This window comes from Ranitomeya imitator, chromosome 1, assembly GCF_032444005.1.
Source record: "Ranitomeya imitator isolate aRanImi1 chromosome 1, aRanImi1.pri, whole genome shotgun sequence".
Classification (NCBI taxonomy): domain Eukaryota; kingdom Metazoa; phylum Chordata; class Amphibia; order Anura; family Dendrobatidae; genus Ranitomeya; species Ranitomeya imitator.
Window position 1 is genome coordinate 10569334 of NC_091282.1, and position 22445 is coordinate 10591778.

A 22445-nucleotide genomic window follows, 5' to 3' on the forward strand; every position below is an offset into this window, starting at 1 on the left:
AAATGGGAAATGTTTAAGAACATCCTAAATAGGCAGTGTAAGCGGTTTATACCTTGTGGGAATAAAAGGACTAGAAATAGGAAAAACCCAATGTGGCTAAACAAAGAAGTAAGACAGGCAATTAACAGTAAAAAGAAAGCATTTGCACTACTAAAGCAGGATGGCACCATTGAAGCTCTAAAAAACTATAGGGAGAAAAATACTTTATCTAAAAAACTAATTAAAGCTGCCAAAAAGGAAACAGAGAAGCACATTGCTAAGGAGAGTAAAACTAATCCCAAACTGTTCTTCAACTATATCAATAGTAAAAGAATAAAAACTGAAAATGTAGGCCCCTTAAAAAATAGTGAGGAAAGAATGGTTGTAGATGACGAGGAAAAAGCTAACATATTAAACACCTTCTTCTCCACGGTATTCACGGTGGAAAATGAAATGCTAGGTGAAATCCCAAGAAACAATGAAAACCCTATATTAAGGGTCACCAATCTAACCCAAGAAGAGGTGCGAAACCGGCTAAATAAGATTAAAATAGATAAATCTCCGGGTCCGGATGGCATACACCCACGAGTACTAAGAGAACTAAGTAATGTAATAGATAAACCATTATTTCTTATTTTTAGTGACTCTATAGCGACAGGGTCTGTTCCGCAGGACTGGCGCATAGCAAATGTGGTGCCAATATTCAAAAAGGGCTCTAAAAGTGAACCTGGAAATTATAGGCCAGTAAGTCTAACCTCTATTGTTGGTAAAATATTTGAAGGGTTTCTGAGGGATGTTATTCTGGATTATCTCAATGAGAATAACTGTTTAACTCCATATCAGCATGGGTTTATGAGAAATCGCTCCTGTCAAACCAATCTAATCAGTTTTTATGAAGAGGTAAGCTATAGACTGGACCACGGTGAGTCATTGGACGTGGTATATCTCGATTTTTCCAAAGCGTTTGATACCGTGCCGCACAAGAGGTTGGTACACAAAATGAGAATGCTTGGTCTGGGGGAAATTGTGTGTAAATGGGTTAGTAACTGGCTTAGTGATAGAAAGCAGAGGGTGGTTATAAATGGTATAGTCTCTAACTGGGTCGCTGTGACCAGTGGGGTACCGCAGGGGTCAGTATTGGGACCTGTTCTCTTCAACATATTCATTAATGATCTGGTAGAAGGTTTACACAGTAAAATATCGATATTTGCAGATGATACAAAACTATGTAAAGCAGTTAATACAAGAGAAGATAGTATTCTGCTACAGATGGATCTGGATAAGTTGGAAACTTGGGCTGAAAGGTGGCAGATGAGGTTTAACAATGATAAATGTAAGGTTATACACATGGGAAGAGGGAATCAATATCACCATTACACACTGAACGGGAAACCACTGGGTAAATCTGACAGGGAGAAGGACTTGGGGATCCTAGTTAATGATAAACTTACCTGGAGCAGCCAGTGCCAGGCAGCAGCTGCCAAGGCAAACAGGATCATGGGGTGCATTAAAAGAGGTCTGGATACACATGATGAGAGCATTATACTGCCTCTGTACAAATCCCTAGTTAGACCGCACATGGAGTACGGTGTCCAGTTTTGGGCACCGGTGCTCAGGAAGGATATAATGGAACTAGAGAGAGTACAAAGGAGGGCAACAAAATTAATAAAGGGGATGGGAGAACTACAATACCCAGATAGATTAGCGAAATTAGGATTATTTAGTCTAGAAAAAAGACGACTGAGGGGCGATCTAATAACCATGTATAAGTATATAAGGGGACAATACAAATATCTCGCTGAGGATCTGTTTATACCAAGGAAGGTGACGGGCACAAGGGGGCATTCTTTGCGTCTGGAGGAGAGAAGGTTTTTCCACCAACATAGAAGAGGATTCTTTACTGTTAGGGCAGTGAGAATCTGGAATTGCTTGCCTGAGGAGGTGGTGATGGCGAACTCAGTCGAGGGGTTCAAGAGAGGCCTGGATGTCTTCCTGGAGCAGAACAATATTGTATCATACAATTATTAGGTTCTGTAGAAGGACGTAGATCTGGGTATTTATTATGATGGAATATAGGCTGAACTGGATGGACAAATGTCTTTTTTTCGGCCTTACTAACTATGTTACCTGAGGATCGGGGTCTAAGGGAAAAAAGTAGCTTACAACCTTTCCTGAATGAACGGAACCTCTCCTTTTCTCTGGAGAAAGTATCTGGGAGCCTGACCGTAGCTCAGTAGAGTCGAGTACCGGGACATCCAAACACACAGGGACACACAGAGTCGGGGCGGGAAGAGAAGGATGAACAGAGACGGGCAAAGACAGCTAAACGCAGCAGGACAAATCAGTGTCTCACCAAAGCCAGCTACACATGCCGTAGGCAGGAAATCTAACTGGCACTGCTTGCAGGATGCAGCGCAGAGAAATAGCAGACCCGACATCAGAACAAGGTATAGAAAGGTAACCCCTGACTTGACCGGGAAAGGAGAGATAAGGCCCAAAACCCGGTCTGGATCATGACAGTCATAAGTATTCAGACCCTTTGCTCAGACACTCATATTTAAGACACATGCTGTCTATTTACTTGTGATCCTCCTTGAGATGGTTCTACTCCTCAATTGGAGTCCAGCTGTGTGTAATTAAACTAATAGGACTTGATTTGGGAAGGCGCACACCTGTCTATATAAGACCTCACAGCTCACAGTGCATGTAAGACCATAGGAGAATCATGAGGTCAAAGGAACTGGCCAAGGAGCTCAGAGACAGAATTGTGGCAAGGCACAGATCTAGCCAAGGTTCCAAAACAATTTCTGCAGTACTCAAGGTTCCAAAGAGTACAGTGGCCTCCATAATCCTTAAATTGAAGACGTTTGGGACCACCAGAAGACTTCCTAGACCTGGCCATCCAGCCAAACTGTACAATTGTGGGAGAAGAGCCTTGGTGAGAGAGGTAAATAAGAACACCAAGATCACTGTGGCTGAGCTCCAGAGATGTAGTAGGGAGATGGGAGAAAGTTCCACAAAGTCACCTATCACTGCAGCCCTCCACTAGTCAGGCCTTTATGGCAGAGTGGCCCAATGGAAGCCTCTCCTCAGTGCAAGACATATTAAAGCCCGCAAAGAGTTTGCTAAAAAACATATGAAAGACTCCCAGATTCTCTTGTCTGATGAGATGAAGATAGACCTTTTTAGTGATAATTCTAAGCGGTATGCATGCACTGCTCATCACCTGCCCAATACGATCCCAACAGTGAAACGTGATGGCAGCATCATGGTATGGGGGTGTTTTTCAGCTGCAGGGACAGGGAGACTGGTTGCCATTGAAGGAAATATGAATGCGGCCAAGTACAGAGATGTCCTCGATGAAAGCCACTTCCTGAGTTCTCTGGACCTCAGACTTGGCCGAAGGTTCACCTTCCAACAAGACAATGACCCTAAGATCACAGCTAAAATAACAAAGGAGTGGCTGCAGAACAACTCTGTGACCATTCTTGACCGGCCCAGCCAGAGCCCTGACCTAAACCCAATGGAGCATCTCTGGAGAGACCTGAAAATGGCGTCCACCAACGTTCACCATCCAACCTGAAGGAACGGGAGAGGATCTCCAAGGAAGAATGGCCGAGGATCCCCAAATCCAGGGGTGAAAAACTTGTTCCATCATTCACAAGAAGACTCATGTCTGTACTAGCTCAAAAAGTGCTTCTGCTCAATACTGAGCAAAGGGTCTGAAGACTTATGACCATGGGTTATTTCAGTTTTTATCTACTATATAATTGTCTAACGGTCACTTCCGTCTGTCTTTCTGTCCGTCTGTCACGGTTATTTATTCGCTGATTGGTCTCGCCAGCTGCCTGTCATGGCTGCCGCGACCAATCAGCAACAGGCACAGTCCGGAAGAAAATGGCCGCTCCTTACTCCCCGCAGTCAGGGCCCGGCGCCCGCATACTCCCCTCCGGTCACCGCTAACACAGGGTTAATGCCGGCGGTAGCAGACCGCGTTATGCCACGGGTAACGCACTCCATTACCGCCGCTATTAACCCTGTGTGTCCCCAACTTTTTACTATTGACGCTGCCTATGCGGCATCAATAGTAAAAAATGTAATGTTAAAAACAATAAAAAAAAAAAAACCTGCTATACTCACCCTCCCTAGTCGCTCACGCCGGCCGCGATCTTCCGTTGCAGGTTCTGGTGGCAAAGATGGTATGGGAGAAGGACCTGCCATGATGTCATGGTCATGTGACCGCGACGTCATCACAGGTCCTGCGCTCATACCAACCCTGGGACCGTAAGCTGCCGTGGACTACAAGGGGCCCTCGGAAAGGTGAGTATACGTTTATTTTTTAAACTGTGACAAACCTGGCTGGGCAATATACTACGTAGCTGGGCAATATACTACGTCGCTGTGCATTATACTACGTGGCTCTGTGCTCTATACTACGTGGCTGCGCAATATACTACGTCACTGGGCAATATACTACGTCACTGGGCAATATACTACGTGGCTGCGCAATATACTACGTCACTGGGCAATATACTACGTCACTGGGCAATATACTACGTAGCTGGGCAATATACTATGTGGCTGGGCAATATACTACGTGGCTCTGTGCTGTATACTACGTCGCTGTGCATTATACTACGTGGCTCTGTGCTGTATACTACGTGGCTGCGCAATATACTACGTCACTGGGCAATATACTACGTCACTGGGCAATATACTACGTGGCTGCGCAATATACTACGTCACTGGGCAATATACTACGTCACTGGGCAATATACTACGTGGCTGCGCAATATACTACGTCACAAGGCAATATACTACGTAACTGGGCAATATACTACGTCACTGGGCAGTATACTACGTGGTTGGGCAATATACTACGTGGCTGGGCAATATACTACGTGGTTGGGCAATATACTACGTGGTTGGGCAATATACTACGTGGCTGGGCAATATACTACGTGGCTGGGCAGGGCCGCCATCAGGGCATGACAGCCATCACTACAGTATGGGGCCCGGTGGTCAGAGGCAAAAGGGGGGGCCCGAACACGCTGGCAGGTCAATCCGCTCGGGCCCCCTCCTCTTTGTTTCTGTTCATCGGGCCCCTGGGCATTTTAATCTGTGTTCTGCTTCTGCCGAACGCCCGATGCATAACAACACTGTGGCATTTAAAGATACACCTACAGTGTTGTTTAATGCATCGGGCGGACGAAAATGGGTGCTGTACCTTTAAGTTGAGACCGGCGGTGCATCATGGTCCTGAAGTCACGCTGCTCTGCTCGCATTTCCTCATTCATTCTGAGCACTGAGCAGAGCAGCGTGCGGTGTGCCAGATGTCGTCGGATAAAGTAGGAGGAGGAGGGGGAGGCAGCGGGCTGTCAGGCAGGCAGAGTGCACTGCGGCCAGTCTCTCTGAGTCTCATGAGCAGATGAGGCTTCAGGTGGCTGCGCCTGGCAGTGGGTGGCTGATGAGGGAAGGCGAGTGGGGGCTGCATCCTACAGGGTTCAGTGGGAGAATAGTGGGGAGTGGGACTGTCAGCCCCCACTAGCCTCCCCCCTGGGCCCTGCATCCCCCACTAGCCTCCCCCCTGGGCCCTGCATCCCCCACTAGCCTCCCCCCTGGGCCCTGCAGTCCCCAGTCCCCACCAGTCTCTCCTCAGGGCCCTGCAGCCCCCACTAGCCTCCCCTCTGGGCCCTGCAGCCCCCAGTCCCCACCAGTCTCTCCTCAGGGCCCTGCAGCCCCCACTAGCCTCCCCCCTGGGCCCTGCAGCCCCCAGTCCCCACCAGTCTCCCCTCAGGGCCCTGCAGCCCCCACTAACCTCCCCCTGGGCCCTGCAGCCCCCAGTCCCCACCAGTCTCCCCTCTGGGCCCTGCAGCCCCCACTAGCCTCCCCCCTGGGCCCAGCAGCCCCCAGTCCCCACCAGCCTCCCCCCTGGGCCCTGCAGTCCCCAGTCCCCACCAGTCTCCCCTCAGGGCCCTGCAGCCCCCACTAGTCTCCCCTCTGGGCCCTGCAGCCCCCAGTCCCCACCAGTCTCTCCTCAGGGCCCTGCAGCCCCCACTAGCCTCCCCCCTGGGCCCTGCAGCCCCCAGTCCCCACCAGTCTCCTCTCAGGGCCCTGCAGCCCCCACTAGCCTCCCCCCTGGGCCCAGCAGCCCCCAGTCCCCACCAGTCTCCCCTCAGGGCCCTGCAGCCCCCACTAGCCTCCCCCCTGGGCCCTGCAGCCCCCACTAGCCTCCCCCCTGGGCCCTGCATCCCCCACTAGCCTCCCCCCTGGGCCCTGCATCCCCCACTAGCCTCCCCCCTGGGCCCTGCATCCCCCACTAGCCTCCCCCCTGGGCCCTGCATCCCCCACTAGCCTCCCCCCTGGGCCCTGCATCCCCCACTAGCCTCCCCCCTGGGCCCTGCATCCCCCACTAGCCTCCCCCCTGGGCCCTGCAGTCCCCAGTCCCCACTAGCCTCCCCCCTGGGCCCTGCATCCCCCACTAGCCTCCCCCCTGGGCCCTGCAGTCCCCAGTCCCCACTAGCCTCCCCCCTGGGCCCTGCATCCCCCACTAGCCTCCCCCCTGGGCCCTGCAGTCCCCAGTCCCCACCAGTCTCCCCTCAGGGCCCTGCAGCCCCCACTAGCCTCCCCCCTGGGCCCTGCAGCTCCCAGTCCCCACCAGTCTCCCCTCAGGGCCCTGCAGCCCCCACTAGCCTCCCCCCTGGGCCCAGCAGCCCCCAGTCCCCACCAGTCTCCCCTCAGGGCCCTGCAGCCCCCACTAACCTCCCCCTGGGCCCTGCAGCCCCCAGTCCCCACCAGTCTCCCCTCAGGGCCCTGCAGCCCCCACTAGCCTCCCCCCTGGGCCCAGCAGCCCCCAGTCCCCACCAGTCTCCCCTCAGGGCCCTGCAGCCCCCACTAACCTCCCCCTGGGCCCTGCAGCCCCCAGTCCCCACCAGTCTCCCCTCAGGGCCCTGCAGCCCCCACTAGCCTCCCCCCTGGGCCCTGCATCCCCCACTAGCCTCCCCCCTGGGCCCTGCATCCCCCACTAGCCTCCCCCCTGGGCCCTGCATCCCCCACTAGCCTCCCCCCTGGGCCCTGCAGTCCCCAGTCCCCACTAGCCTCCCCCCTGGGCCCTGCATCCCCCACTAGCCTCCCCCCTGGGCCCTGCAGTCCCCACTAGCCTCCCCCCTGGGCCCTGCATCCCCCACTAGCCTCCCCCCTGGGCCCTGCAGTCCCCAGTCCCCACCAGTCTCCCCTCAGGGCCCTGCAGCCCCCACTAGCCTCCCCCCTGGGCCCTGCAGCCCCCAGTCCCCACCAGTCTCCCCTCAGGGCCCTGCAGCCCCCACTAGCCTCCCCCCTGGGCCCTGCAGCCCCCAGTCCCCACCAGTCTCCTCTCAGGGCCCTGCAGCCCCCACTAGCCTCCCCCCTGGGCCCAGCAGCCCCCAGTCCCCACCAGTCTCCCCTCAGGGCCCTGCAGCCCCCACTAACCTCCCCCTGGGCCCTGCAGCCCCCAGTCCCCACCAGTCTCCCCTCAGGGCCCTGCAGCCCCCACTAGCCTCCCCCCTGGGCCCTGCAGCCCCCAGTCCCCCCTCAGGGCCCTGCAGCCCCCACTAGCCTCCCCCCTGGGCCCTGCAGCCCCCAGTCCCCACCAGTCTCCCCTCGGGGCCCTGCAGCCCCCACTAGCCTCCCCCCTGGACCATGCAACCTCCAGTCCCCACCAGCCTCCCCTCTGGGCCCTGCAGCCCCCACTAGCCTCCCCCTGGACCATGCAACCTCCAGTCCCCACTAGCCTCCCCTCTGGGCCCTGCAGCCCCCACTAGCCTCCCCCCTGGGCCCAGCAGCCCCCAGTCCCCACCAGTCTCCCCTCAGGGCCCTGCAGCCCCCACTAGCCTCCCCCTGGGCCCTGCAGCCCCCAGTCCCCACCAGTCTCCTCTCAGGGCCCTGCAGCCCCCACTAGCCTCCCCCCTGGGCCCTGCAGCCCCCAGTCCCCACCAGTCTCCTCTCAGGGCCCTGCAGCCCCCACTATCCTCCCCCCTGGGCCCTGCAGCCCCCAGTCCCCACCAGTCTCCCCTCAGGGCCCGGCAGCCCCCACTAGCCTCCCCCCTGGACCATGCAACCTCCAGTCCCCACCAGCCTCCCCTCTGGGCCCTGCAGCCCCCAGTCCCCACCAGTCTCCCCTCAGGGCCCTGCAGCCCCCACTAGCCTCCCCCCTGGGCCCTGCAGCCCCCACTAGCCGCTGCCTCCCCCTGGACCATGCAACCTCCAGTCCCCACCAGCCTCCCCTCTGGGCCCTGCAGCCCCCAGTCCCACTAGCCTCCCCCTGGACCATGCAGCCCCCTGCCCCCACCAGTCTCCCCTCGGGGTCCTGCAGCCCCCACTAGCCTCCCCACTGGGCCCTGCAGCCCCCACTAGCCGCTGCCTCCCCCTGGACCATGCAACCTCCAGTCCCCACCAGCCTCCCCTCTGGGCCCTGCAGCCCCCAGTCCCACTAGCCTCCCCCTGGACCATGCAGCCCCCTGCCCCCACCAGTCTCCCCTCGGGGTCCTGCAGCCCCCACTAGCCTCCCCACTGGGCCCTGCAGCCCCCACTAGCCGCTGCCTCCCCCTGGACCATGCAACCTCCAGTCCCCACCAGCCTCCCCTCTGGGCCCTGCAGCCCCCAGTCCCACTAGCCTCCCCCTGGACCATGCAGCCCCCTGCCCCCACCAGTCTCCCCTCGGGGTCCTGCAGCCCCCACTAGCCTCCCCACTGGGCCCTGCAGCCCCCACTAGCCACTGCCTCCCCCTGGACCCTGCAGCCCCCACTAGCCGCTGCCTCCCCCTGGACCCTGCAGCCCGCCAGTTCCCACTAGCCTCCCCCTGGACCATGCAGTCCCACAGTCCCCACTATCCTCCCCCTTTGCCCTGCAGCCCTCTAGCCTTCCCTGGGCCCTGTTGGATGTGGCAGCTAGTCATGGACTGGAGCCACATCCAACAGGGGCCAGGGCGAGGCTAGTGGAAACTGGGGGCCACGTCCAACAGAGTGAGGGGAGGCTAGTAGGGTAAGGGTGCTAAGGGGAGTGTGCATCCAGCAGGTGGAGATTGCTAGGGGGAGTCTGCGTCCTGCAGGGGGAATCTGTTGCGGGGAGTCTGCGTCCCATTGGTGGAGGCTGCTAGGGTGAATCTGCATTCCGCAGGAGGAATCTGCTGTGGGGAGGCTGTGGAGATGGCGAGGACAGCCAGGGCTAGTCGACGATGTGTTTCAAGAGGGTGCCAACCTCTGCGAACAGGTAGCAAACAAGAATAGTTGACAATTGTAAAGAGTTGTGGAATTAATGGTGCTATAAAAGTAAGTAAAATAAATAATAATAATTTTATTTATATAGCACCAACGTATTCCGCAGCGCTTTACAAATTATAGAGGGGACTTGTACAGACAATAGACATAATACAGTTCAAAACAGATACCAGGAGGAATGAGGGCCCTGCTGCTCGCAAGCTTACAAACTATGGGGAAAAGGGGAGACACGAGAGGTGGATGGTAACAATTGCTTTAGTTATTCGGACCACCTATAGTGTAAGGCTCAGGTGTTCATGTAAAGCTGCATGAACCAGTTACCTGCCTAAGTATGTAGCAGTACAGACACAGAGGGCTATTAACTGCATAAAGTGAATGAGAACATGATGTGAGGAACCTGATTATGGTTTGTTTTTTGAATGGGCCACACAGGGATAGTTGGGTTAATGCGTTGAGGCGGTAGGCCAGTCTGAACAAATGTGTTTTTTAGGGCACGCTTAAAACTGTGGGGATTGGGGATTAATCGTATTAACCTGGGTAGTAAATAAATGGGGTGATCTCCCCTTTACTGTTGACTACTTTTTATTTTTTATACGATCACTTTGAGTTAAGTTTTGAGGTGTATTTATGTTCTACGCTTTATAGATTTTTAATAAATACCAATAAAGATATTTTTTAGTTTTGCATAATAAGTGATTATATATGCAATAATATACACTGTTTCCATTTATTTGGTGGGCAGGCTGAGGCGGCAGCGGTGAGCAGGCTGAGGCGACCATTAGATTCTTCTTGACTGGGTGGTGCGCGCTGTGGCCACATCGGCTGTGTGAGTAAATAACAAGTCCATGTATTCGTTTGTCCACCATTTCAGTATGTGATTGTATGATACAATCATTCCTTCCCCCTTTCACTCCCCAACAGCAATGTATATTTGTTACTGGATGATCCTGACCTGCTGCAAAACCTAATGACCAATTACAATATCAGGCAGCAGCTCAGGATCATCCAGTAACTTATAACTTTTGGTTGGGAAGTGGGGTGGAGAATAATTCATGCAAGTGAGTATATATGATTGGGAAGCATCTTTATTATTATGGCAGCGTAATGTTCGAAAGGGGAAAATCGGTGTGCGCTCACACAGCAGTGCATGGATCGGGCGCCGATGTCCTGACCAGCATCCTCATACATGCTGTGAGGCTGCTGAGCTCAGGTCAGGAGACCCGCGGCCTGTCCCAAGTGCAGACCGATATTCACCAACGGTTCCACTAGTCAGATTCCTCTAGTTAGATCAAGAGTCTACCTTGTCGTGGTCGTGGCGGCTTAAAAACATCTTTTGGTCAAAACAAAAGCTGATGGCTATGTATATGATATGGTGTTAATGTGTGATTGGTGAGGACGTGGTGCAGAAGTGGAGTTTTCCCAAGAGTGGGCGGAGGGACTGTGGAAGGTTCGATGGGTGGAGGCGGAGCTAGGGTGGAGGTGGAACTGGGGGTGGAGCCTGGGCGGAGTTTGAGGGGGGGCCCCGAAATTTTGACAGTATGGGGCCCTGAAATCCCTAGTGGCAGCCCTGTGGCTGGGCAATCTACTACGTAGCTGGGCAATATACTACGTGACTGGGCTATATACTACATGGCTGGGCAATATACTACGTGGCTGGGAAATATACTACGTAGCTGGGCAATATACTACGCGGCTGGGCAATATACTACATGGCTGGGCAATATACTACGCGGCTGGGCAATATACTACGTGGCTGGGCAATATTCTACGTGGACATGCATATTCTAGAATACCCGATGCGTTAGAATCGGGCCACCATCTAGTTTTTTAATAAATGTGCAAAAATTACTTCATTTCTGTTTTTTTCAGTGAAGATGGGGTGCAGAGTGAAGATTAATGAGAGAAAAATGAACTTTTTTGAATTTACCAAATGGCTGCAAAGAAACAAAGAGTGAAAAATGTAAAGGGGTCTGAATACTTTCCGTACCCACTGTATATATCTATTCTGTCTATTCTAACCTGTCACAGTGTGTAATTACTGGACGCGGCACATGAATTGCCGGCTGTTCATCTGTATCTATCTAATATATACATATGTATGCTTTGAAGATTATTTCCTTTGAAAGCAAGGTGTAAATGACAGAGAATTGCTCTATGTAAAAGCTCATGTTAAAATCGCATTGCAGTCGGATGTAAATCGGATGCTAGTTGTGAAAAATCGGATTGTACTCACATGACACTTGTCCTTTTTTTGTTCTGATCTTTTTTTTCACACATATGGGTATGAGCCCTAAGGGTACCGTCACACAGTGGCACTTTGATCGCTAGGACGGCACGATCCGTGACGTTCTAGCGATATCGTTACGATCTCGCTGTGTCTGACACGCTACTGCGATCAGGGACCCCGCTGAGAATCGTACGTCGTAGCAGATCGTCTGAAACTTTATTTCGTCGCTGGATCTCCCGCTGACATCGCTGAATCGGCGTGTGTGACGCCGATTCAGCGATGTCTTCACTGGTAACCAGGGTAAACATTGGGTTACTAAGCGCAGGGCCGCACTTAGTAACCCGATGTTTACCCTGGTTACCAGCGTAAACGTAAAAAAAACAAACATTACATACTTACCTTCAGCTGTCTGTCCACGGCGCTCTGCTTCTCTGCACTCCTCCTGCATCCTGTGTCAGCGCCGGCCAGCCGGAAAGCACAGCGGTGACGTCACCGCTCTGCTTTACGGCTGACCGGCGCTGACAGTGCAGAGGAGAGCACAGCGCCGGAGGACAGACACGGAATGTAAGTATGTAATGTTTGTTTTTTTTACGTTTACGCTGGTAACCAGGGTAAACATCGGGTTACTAAGCGCGGCCCTGCGCTTAGTAACCCGATGTTTACCCTGGTTACCGGGGACCTCGGGATCATTGGTCGCAGGAGAGCGGTCTGTGTGACAGCTCTCCAGCGACCGAACAGTGACGCTGCAGCGATCGACATCGTTGTCGTATCGCTGCAGCGTCGTTTCAGTGTGACGGTACCCTAAGGCTGTGTATTTATACTCTGTCCTATACGCCCCCACACAGCTCTTCTCTGTTGTATTCCCCCCACACATACAGCTCCTTTCCGTCATATTCCCCACACACAGAGCTCCTCTATCCCCCCCACATAGCTCCTCTCCGTCACATTCCACCCCACGCACACCTCCTCTCCGTCATATCCTCCTCACACAGCTCCTGTTATATCCCCCCATACACACAGCTCCTCTCCGTAACATTCCACTCCACACACAGCTCTTCTCTTATATCCCCCCACAAACAGCTCATATCCATCATTGCGAGAAGAGTGACCAGAACGGTGACCGGTCTGCAAACCATGTCCTATGAGGAACATTTACAGGATTTGGGAATGTTTAGCTCCAAAAAAGAAGACTGAGAGGAGACTTAATAGCTGTCTACAGATATCTCAAGGGCTGTCACATTGTAGAAGGATCATCTTTATTCTCATTTGCAAAAGGAAAGACTAGAAGCAATGGGATGAAACTGAATGGGAAGAGACACAGATTAGGAATTAGAAAAAAAAAATTGACAGCGAGGGTGATCAATGAGTGGAATAGGTGGCCACGAGATGTGGTGAGTTCTCCTTCCATGAAGTCTTCGAATAGAGGCTGGACAGACATCTGTCTGATATGATTTAGTGAATCCGGCTTTGAGCAGCGGGTTGGACCAGATGACCCAGAAGGTCCCTTCCAACTCTATCATTCTATGATATTCCCCCCACACAGGTCCTCTGTCATATTCCCCCTCGAACACAGCTCCTCCTCTATCATATCCCCCCATACAGCCCCTCTCCGTCATATTCCCCAAACACACAGCTCCTATCCGTCCTATCCCCCTCCACACACGCAGTTTCTGTTATATTCCCCTATACACAACTCGTCATATTCCCCACACAGCACGTTATATTCCCCTCCACACACAGCTCCTTTCTGTTATATTCTCCCCACATATACACAGAAACTCTCCATTATATTCCCTACACACACACAGCTCCTGTTATATTCTACCCCCCACACAGCTCATATTCATCATATTCCCCCACACAAAGCTCCTCTTTGTTATATTTCCCATACAACGCAGCTCCTCCGTTATATTCCCCCCACACACACAGCTCCTTTCGATCATATTCCCCACACACGGTTCCTCTGTTATATTCCCCCTTCACACACAGCTCGTTACATACCCCAACACACAGCAAATCTCTGTTATATTCCCCCCACAGACACAACTCCTGTGATATTCCCCCAACAGACACAGCTCCTGTGATATTCCCCCAACAGACACAGCTCCTGTGATATTCCCCCAACACACAGCTCATATCCATCATATTCCCCCCCACACACAGTTCCTCTCTCTTATATTTCTCCACACGCAGCTCCTCTCCATTATATTTCCTCCCACAAAATGTTCTATGAAACAGTGTTGGCTAAATGTTAGAAATTGTTCTGAAGTTCAGTAAGATATTAGTTAAACCTTATCCAAAGGGGTGTAGTCATTTATATTAAGCAATGTTTATTAAAATGTATACAACACAGAGAACATAATTACAGTTTGTTTCCAGCATACCTTCTTTCATTACAAGATATGATTTGTGTATGAAAGATTTCTCACATTCTGAACATGTTTCAATGTGTGACTTCTCTCGTGGCTCACAAGACTTGATTTTTTGTAAAGCACATTCCACATTGTAAGCATGAAAATGGTTTCTCCCTTGTGTGAATTCTTTGATGTCTAACCAGACGTGATTTATCTCTAAAACATTTCCCACATTCTTAAGATGAATATGGAGTCTCTCTAGTATGAATGCTCTGATGTCTACTAAGACTCCCTTTAACTCTAAAGGACTTTCCACATACTGAACATGAATATGGATTCTCTCCTGTGTGAATTCTCTGATGTATAATAAGATACCTTTCATGTGAGAAGGATTTCCCACATTCCGCACAAAAAAATGGATTTTGTCCAGTGTGAGTTCTCTCATGCACAGCAACTTGTGATTTATATAAAAAACATTTCCCACATTCTGAACATGAAAACGGCTTCTCTCCTGTGTGTATTCGCTGATGTTTAATAAGACTCCTTTTAGCTGTGAAGAACCTCCCACATTCTGCACATGAATATGGCTTTTCTCCTGTGTGAATTATCTCATGCATAGCGACATGTGATTTATATAAAAAACATTTCCCACACTCTAAACATGAATATGGAGCCTCTCCAGTGTGAATTCTCTGATGTTTAATAAGACTCCTTTTAGCTGTGAAAAACTTACCACATTCTGAACATGAACATGGCTTTTCTCCTGCGTGGATTTTCTGATGTGTAGTAAAACTACCTTTATCTGAGTAAGATTTCCCACATTCTGAACATGAATATGGTTTCTTCTCTCCTTTGTGAATTCTCTGATGTTTAATAAGACTCCATTTATCTGTGAAAGACTTACCACATTCTAAACATGAAAATGGCTTTACTCCTGTGTGAATTCTCTCATGCATAGCAACTTGTGATTTATATAAAAAAAATTTCCCACATTCAGAACATGAATACGGCTTCTCTCCTTTGTGAATTCTCTGATGTTTAATAAGACTCCCTTTACATATGAAGAACTTCCCACATTCTGAACATGAATATGGCTTCTCTCCTGTGTGAATTCTCTGATGTATAATAAAATTCCCTTTATCTGTGTAGGATTTCCCACATTCTGAACATGAATATGGCTTCTCTCCTGTATGCATTTTCTGATGTCTAATAAGACCACCTTTATCTGTGAAGGACTTCTCACATTCCAAACATGAAAATGGCTTTTCTCCTTTGTGAATTCTATGATGTTTATTAAGATTCCCTTTATCTGTAAAGCTTTTCCCACATTCCGAACAGGAGTATGGCTTTATACCTGTATGAATTCTCTGATGTCTAATAAGACTCCCTTTATCAATGAAGGACTTCTCACATTCTGAACATGAAAATGGCTTCTCTACTGTATGAATTCTCTGATGTGTAATAAGACTCCCTTTATCTGCAAAGGACTTCTCACATTCCAAACATGAATATGGCTTTTCTCCTGTGTGACTTCTCTCATGTCTAACAAATTTTGATTTCTTTGTAAAGCATTTCCCACATTCTGAACAGTAGTATGGTTTCTCTCCTTTGTGTTTTCCATGTGTTAAAAAATCTGAGCTTTTAGTAATTTGCTTGTCACACTGAAATCTTGTATCCACTTTGTCACCTGGAATTGTGTTAACAATGTGAGATTGCTCAGGAGAGGGTTCCTCATGATTAGCAGGATTACTAGAAAGTGAAGTGCAGTGAAGTCCAGGAGGTCCTTGAAGGGTAATGAGGTTTTCTCCATTAGAGTGCTTCCTGATATCTTCTTTTTTACAAATTAGTGATAAACTGTTAGTCTCACAAGGATTTCCTATAAGGATGAAAGATAGAAAAAATTCACATCCAATCTACAACACAAAAGGGATTTCAAAATTTATTTTATGCAGCTCCCAACGAAAACCCTTGTCAGTGAAAGTACCGGTAATAAGGAAGACAACTACATGCCATAACATTAAAACAATGATGGATAAAGTGAAGAACACTTATAAACTGGTAATATTGGCACAAGTCAGAGGTTGCAGAGATTAGACAGCAAATAAACAGACAGTTCTTAAAGGGAACCTGCCATCAGGATTTACCTCCGTAATATACCACCCATGCCATTTCAGTCTCTCAAGCTTCCTATCATGCCCTTAGTGTAGTGTAGAAAAGTGTCCATGCAATTAAAAATGGAGTTTTAATATTTCAGTACCGTATACAAATGAGATTGACTATAGTCACAAAGGTGACCATACATCCACGAGTAGCCGAGCTCCAGCCACCGTAATCATGTCCTCAGTATGCCGAAGGGCAGGATAGGAAACCTTAGAAGACTGCAATAGCTCTGAAGGCACATTAACTCCTTAGGACCAAGCCACATTGTAAGTTCCGTACGTTAGTGATGGAGCCTCATTCTGACCATCGTCACTTTATGTGGTAATAACTCTGGAGCTTCCACACATCCCACTGATTCTGAGATTTTTTTTGTGACATATTGTACTTTATGTTTGTATTTCAGAGTTTACAAATTTTTATCCCCTTAAACCATACAGTTAAATAATCAAAAATAGTTAAGGAATAATATTTCCCACATGCATACTTTACATCAGAATCATTTTGAAACTTTTTTTGTTTGTTAGGAAGTTAGGATTAAAAATTTATCAGCAATTTCTCTTTTTTTCCAACAAAAATTACTAAATCTTATTTATTTAGAGACCACCTCACATTTGAAGTGACTTTGAGGGGCCTATGTGACAGAAAATAGCAAAAGTGATGCCATTCGAAAAAAACTGCACCCCTCAAGGTGCTCAAAACCACATTCAAGAAGTTTATTAAACCTTACGGTGCTTCACAGGAATTAAAGCAATGTGGAAAGAAAAAAATAAACATTTAACCCCTTCCCAACCTGTGACGCCACGTAGGCGTCATGAAAGTCGGTGCCAATCCGACCTGTGACGCCTATGTGGCGTCATGGAGGGATCGCGTTCCTGCAGGTCGCGTGAAAGGGTTAACTCCAATTTCACCCGACCTACAGGAACAGGGGGAGTGGTACTTCAGCCCTGGAGGGGTGGCTTTGCCTCCCCCCCCCCCCCCCCGTGGCTACGATCGCTCTGATTGGCTGTTGAAAGTGAAACAGCCAATCAGAGCAATTTGTAATATTTCACCAATGAAACTAGGTGAAATATACATCCAGCCATGGCCGATGCTGCAATATCATCGGCCACGGCTGGACACCCCGATCAGACCCCCACCCGCCATCAGTCTTTCCTCCCCTCCGTTATGTTCCCCGCCATAATCATCTCCGTGCTGTGGGCAGCACGGTGGCGCAGTGGTTAGCACAGCAGCCTTGCAGCGCTGGAGTCCTGGGTTCTAATCCCACTCAGGACAACATCTGCAAAGAGTTTGTATGTTCTCTCCGTGTTTGCGTGGGTTTCCTCCGGGCACTCCGGTTTCCTCCCACATTCCAAAGACATACAGATAGGGAATTTAGATTGTGAGCCCCATCGGGGACAGTGATGATAATGTGTGCAAACTGTAAAGCGCTGCGGAATATGTTAGCGCTATATAAAAAAAAATAAATAAATAAATAAATAAATCTCCGCTCCTTCCTGTCCAGCAACCCCCCCCCCTGTCCGATCCTAGCCCCCCATACCTCTGGAGTGCCGGGGTCCCTCCCGGTTTCCGTCCGGCTTCTAGGATGGGTGCCGCCATCTTCAAAAATGGCGGGCGCATGCGCAGTGCGCATGCCGAATCTGCCGGCTGGCAAATTCGTTCATTCATTTTGATCACTGTGATAGATCCTGTCTCACTGATCAAAATAAAAAAAAGCAAATAACCCCCCTTTATAGGTAGGGCACATAATAAAAAAAAAGAAAATATGTTTATTTTAATTTTTCCACTAAGGTTAGAATTAGGGTTGCAATTAGGGTTAGAAATACGGTTAGGGTTAGGGTTGCATTTAGGGTTAGGGTTATACATAGGGTTAGGATTAGGGTTAGAATTAGGGTTACGGTTAGAATTAGGGTTGGAATTAGGGTTAGGGTTAGAATTAGGCTATGTGCACACGGTGCGGATTTGGCTGTTGATCCGCAGCGGATTGGCCGCTGCAGATTCGTAGCAGTTTTCCATCACGTTTACAGTACCACATAAACCTATGGAAAACCAAATCTGCTGTGCCCATGGTGCGGAAAATACCACTCGGTATTTTCCGCAGCATGTCAATTCTTTGTGCGGATTCCGCAGCGTTTTACACCTGTTCCTCAATAGGAATCCGCAAGTGAAATCCGCACAAAAAAACACTGGAAATCCGTGGTAAATACAAAATTTGTCAAATTTTGGAGTTTTCAAAAACGATTCAGAAAAATCACACAAATCCGCAAAGTGGTGCCCATAGCCATAGCCATATGTGCGATAGCCTTAGGGTTATGGTTGGAATTAGAGTTAGGGTTGGAATTGGGGTTAGCGTTGGAATTAGGGTTAAGATTAGGGTTAGTGGTGTGATGGGGTTGGGTTTAAGGTTGTGGTTAGGGTTATGGTTGGGATTAGGGTTAGGGATGTGTTGGGGTTATGGTTGGGATTAGGGGTATGTTGAGCTTATGGTTGTGGTTAGGGTTGGGATTAGGGTTAGGGGTGTGTTGGGGTTAGGGTTGTGATTAGGGTCATGGTTAGAGTTGGGATTAGGGGTGCGTTGGGGTTAGAAATGAGGGGTTTCCACTGTTTAGGCACATCAGGGGGTCTCCAAACGCGACATGGCGCCAATATTGATTCCAGCCAATCTTGCGTTGAAAAAGTCAAACGGTGCTCCCTCCTTTCCGAGCCCCGACATGTGCCCAAACAGTGGTTTACCCCCATAGATGGGATACCAGCTTACTCAGGACAATCTGGAAAACAACTTTTGGGGTCCAATTTCTCTTGTTACCCTTGTGAAAATAAAAAAATTGTGGGCTAAAAAATTATTATTGAGGAAAGATACCACACAATATCACACACCTGTCATCATCATCACAGGATGGTCATCATCATCATCACAGGACGGTCATCATCATCACAATCACACCGCTCATCATCATCATCACACACTGGACATCATCATCATCACGCGTCGAACATCATCATCATCCCATGATGGACATCTTCATGCGCCGGAAATCATCACACGCTGGTCATCATCATCACGCACCGGTCACCATAATCACACGTCTGTCATCAACATCACGAGCAGGTCATCATCACACGCCGGACGTCATCATCATCATCACGCGCTGGTCACAATCATCATCACACGATGGTCATCATCATCACACTCTGCTTATCATCATCATGCACCAGATATCATCATCACATGCAGGTCATCATTATCAGGCGCTGGACATCATCAACATCACGAGCCGTACATCATCATCACAAGCAGGTCATCATCAATACGCTCCGGGTATATAATCATCATCACACTCTGGAAATCATCATCATAGTCACGTGCCAGTCATCATCATGATCACATGCTGGACATCATCATCATCACATGCTGATCATCATCGTCATCATTATGCGCCAGTCATCATCATCATCATCACGCGCAGGTCATCATCATCATCACACACGAGTAATCATCATAACCAAGCGCCGGACATCATCATCACGTGACGGACATCATCATCATCACTTGCTGGACATCATCATCACGTGACGGACATCATCATCATCACGTGACGGACATCATCATCATCACGTGACGGACATCATCATCATCACGTGCTGGACATCATCATCACGTGATGGGCATCATCATCATCATGCACCAGACATCATCATCATCACGTGACGGACATCATCATCATCACATGACGGACATCATCATCATCACGCGCCGGACATCATCATAATCATCATCACTTGCCAGTCATGATCATCATTACGCATCGGTCATTTTCATCATTGTCTTGCGGGGGTCATCATTGTCACACACCAGTCATCATCATCACATGCCGGTCATCACCCTCAAGGTCTAGATAAATGGCGTGCACTCAGTGAATGGTTAGATAGGTGCTGGCTGAACGTGGAGGTGATCCAATCAAAGTCATATATTTAAGAAAACAGAATAATGACAAAAAAGAGAAAAGCTGCTGACCAATACCAGGGATCACCTCAAACAATTGAAATATTTTATTAGTAAAGTACAAAACAGACCACACTCATAAAAACATTTTAAAAGTCACTAACATGACATGATCACAGCACATATGGCTCATGATGAAGCCAAAAAGGCCCCCACCCTAGGTGTCAAAGTATCAGAATACAAACAAGGCTACAGAATAGCATGCAAAAAATGTATTCATGAATAATCAGATAATATTATAAACCATGCTATATAGTAAGAATAGATGATTTGTGTTCCTATAACCAGGCAAACATAAAAATAGAGCTCACAATCGAATGGCAAATAAGAGACATATGCATGTAACAGTGTAGATTGTTATGATGCGGTGGTCTAGGAGCAACATGGAACGAGCTCTGAAGGAAGTGGTAACTGTACTGACCGCAGTCCCTAAGCTCAACACAACACTAGAAGTAGCCGTGGAATGCTCCTAACTCTCCCTAGGCATCTCGTCACAGCCTAAGAGCTAACTACACCTAAAGACAGAAGCAGGAAAACTATCTTGCCTCAGAGAAAATCCCCAAAGGATAGATTAGCCCCCCACAAATAATGACTGTGAGTGGAGAGGAAAAAGACATACACAGAATGAAACCAGGATGAGCACAGGAGGCCAGTCTAGCTTGATAGATAGGACAGGATGGAATTCTGTGCGGTCAGTATAAAACACTACAAAAATCCACGCAGAGTTTACAAAAAAAATCTCCACACCTGACTAAAGGTGTGGAGGGTAAATCTGCTTCCCAGAGCTTCCAGCAAGACAGAATTAATTCATACTGATAACGCTGGACAAACATAGAAAGCACTGAACGGATAAGTCCACAATCTGTGAACAGAAAAGCGCAAGCAAAAACTTAGCTTTGCTGAACTGGTCAGGATAACAGGGAAATCCAAAGAGATGTGAATCCAACCAGGAACCATTTACAAGTGGCACTGGCTGAAGGAACAGCCAGGCCTAAATAGCCGAGCAGAAGAGACGATAAGTGGAGGCAGCTGATGACAGCTAACTCCAAGGAGCAGCCGTACCACTTGAAACCACAAGAGGGAGCCCAAGAGCAGAACTCACAAAAGTGCCACTTACAACCACCGGAGGGAGCCCAAGAGCGGAATTCACAACAGTAGATATCAAAAAAGCCAAATAAAGATGAAAAAGGAGATTTTTATGTACTCACCGTAAAATCTCTTTCTCTTAGCCTCTAATTGGGGGACACAGGACCATGGGTGTTATGCTGCTGTCCACTAGGAGGCGACACTATGCATAATCTGAAAAAGATTAACCGTGGCTCCTCCTCTGCAGTATACACCCCTGGACAGCGTCAGCCTTCTCCAGTTTTGTGCAAAAGCAGTAGTAGGAACGTGACATGAATAACATAACCATGCCTATAAGAAGGCAACTATGTGCGAGCTCAAGCAAACAATATGAGAACTCAACAGTATCAACGGCCCGGAAGGGCAACAGGGTGGGAGCTGTGTCCCCCAATTAGAGGCTAAGAGAAAGAGATTATACGGTGAGTACACAAAAATCTCCTTTACTCTGTCGCCTCATTGGGGGACACAGGACCATGGGACGTCCCAAAGCAGTCCCTGGGTGGGAAGCAATGGACGAATATTGTGCAGACAGGCCGCTACACTTGGGGCACCGCCGCCTGCAGAACATATCCGCTGAGGACTGGGTATGAACCCTGTAGTGTTTAGTAAACGTGTGTAGGCTAGTCCAAGTGGCCGCCTTACACACTTGTTGTGCCGAAGCCTGGTGCCGAATGGCCTAGGAGGCCCCTACAGCCCGTGTAGAGTGTGTCGTAATACCAGCTGGCAGAGGAGAATTCTTAAGGCGGTAGGTGTCTTGTATGGTGGATTTGATCCACCTGGCAAGGGTAGCTTTGGAAGCTGGCAGACCCTTGTGGCCGCCTTCCGGAAGAAGGAAAAGAGAGTCAGACCTCCGGAAGGATGCAGTCCTAGACACATATATACGCAATGCCCTGACAAGGTCAAGCGTATGCAGAGCCTTCTCCACTCTATGAACCGGGACCGGACAAAGGGATGGCAGTGAAATTTCCTCATTGAGGTGGAAGTGGGACACAACCTTCGGAAGGAAGGATGGGACCGTACGGAGAACTACCTTGTCCTGGTGAAAAACCAGGAAGGGCGGTCTGCAGGAGAGTGCTGTCAGTTCAGACACCCTGCGTAGCGAGGTGATTGCCACCAGGAAAACCACCTTCTGGGATAGAAGGTGGAGCGGGACCTCCTTAAGGGGTTCGAAGGGTGGTTCCTGCAATGCTGTCAGGACCAGGCTGAGGTCCCACGTTTCTAGTGGTCGTCTGTAGGGGGGAACCAATCGGGAAACTCCCTGAAGAAAAGTCCTTACTTGCAGCTTGGTAGCAATGCGCCTTTGGAAAAGCACTGAAAGGGCTAACACCTGGCTCTTAAGCGAGCCC

At 49.3% G+C, this 22445-nt stretch overlaps 1 pseudogene; it reads right to left on the reverse strand.

Annotated features, from left to right (window-relative positions):
• LOC138658177 (zinc finger protein 850-like) overlaps positions 1-22445 on the reverse strand; it is a 129688-nt pseudogene that overhangs the window by 58338 nt on the left and 48905 nt on the right.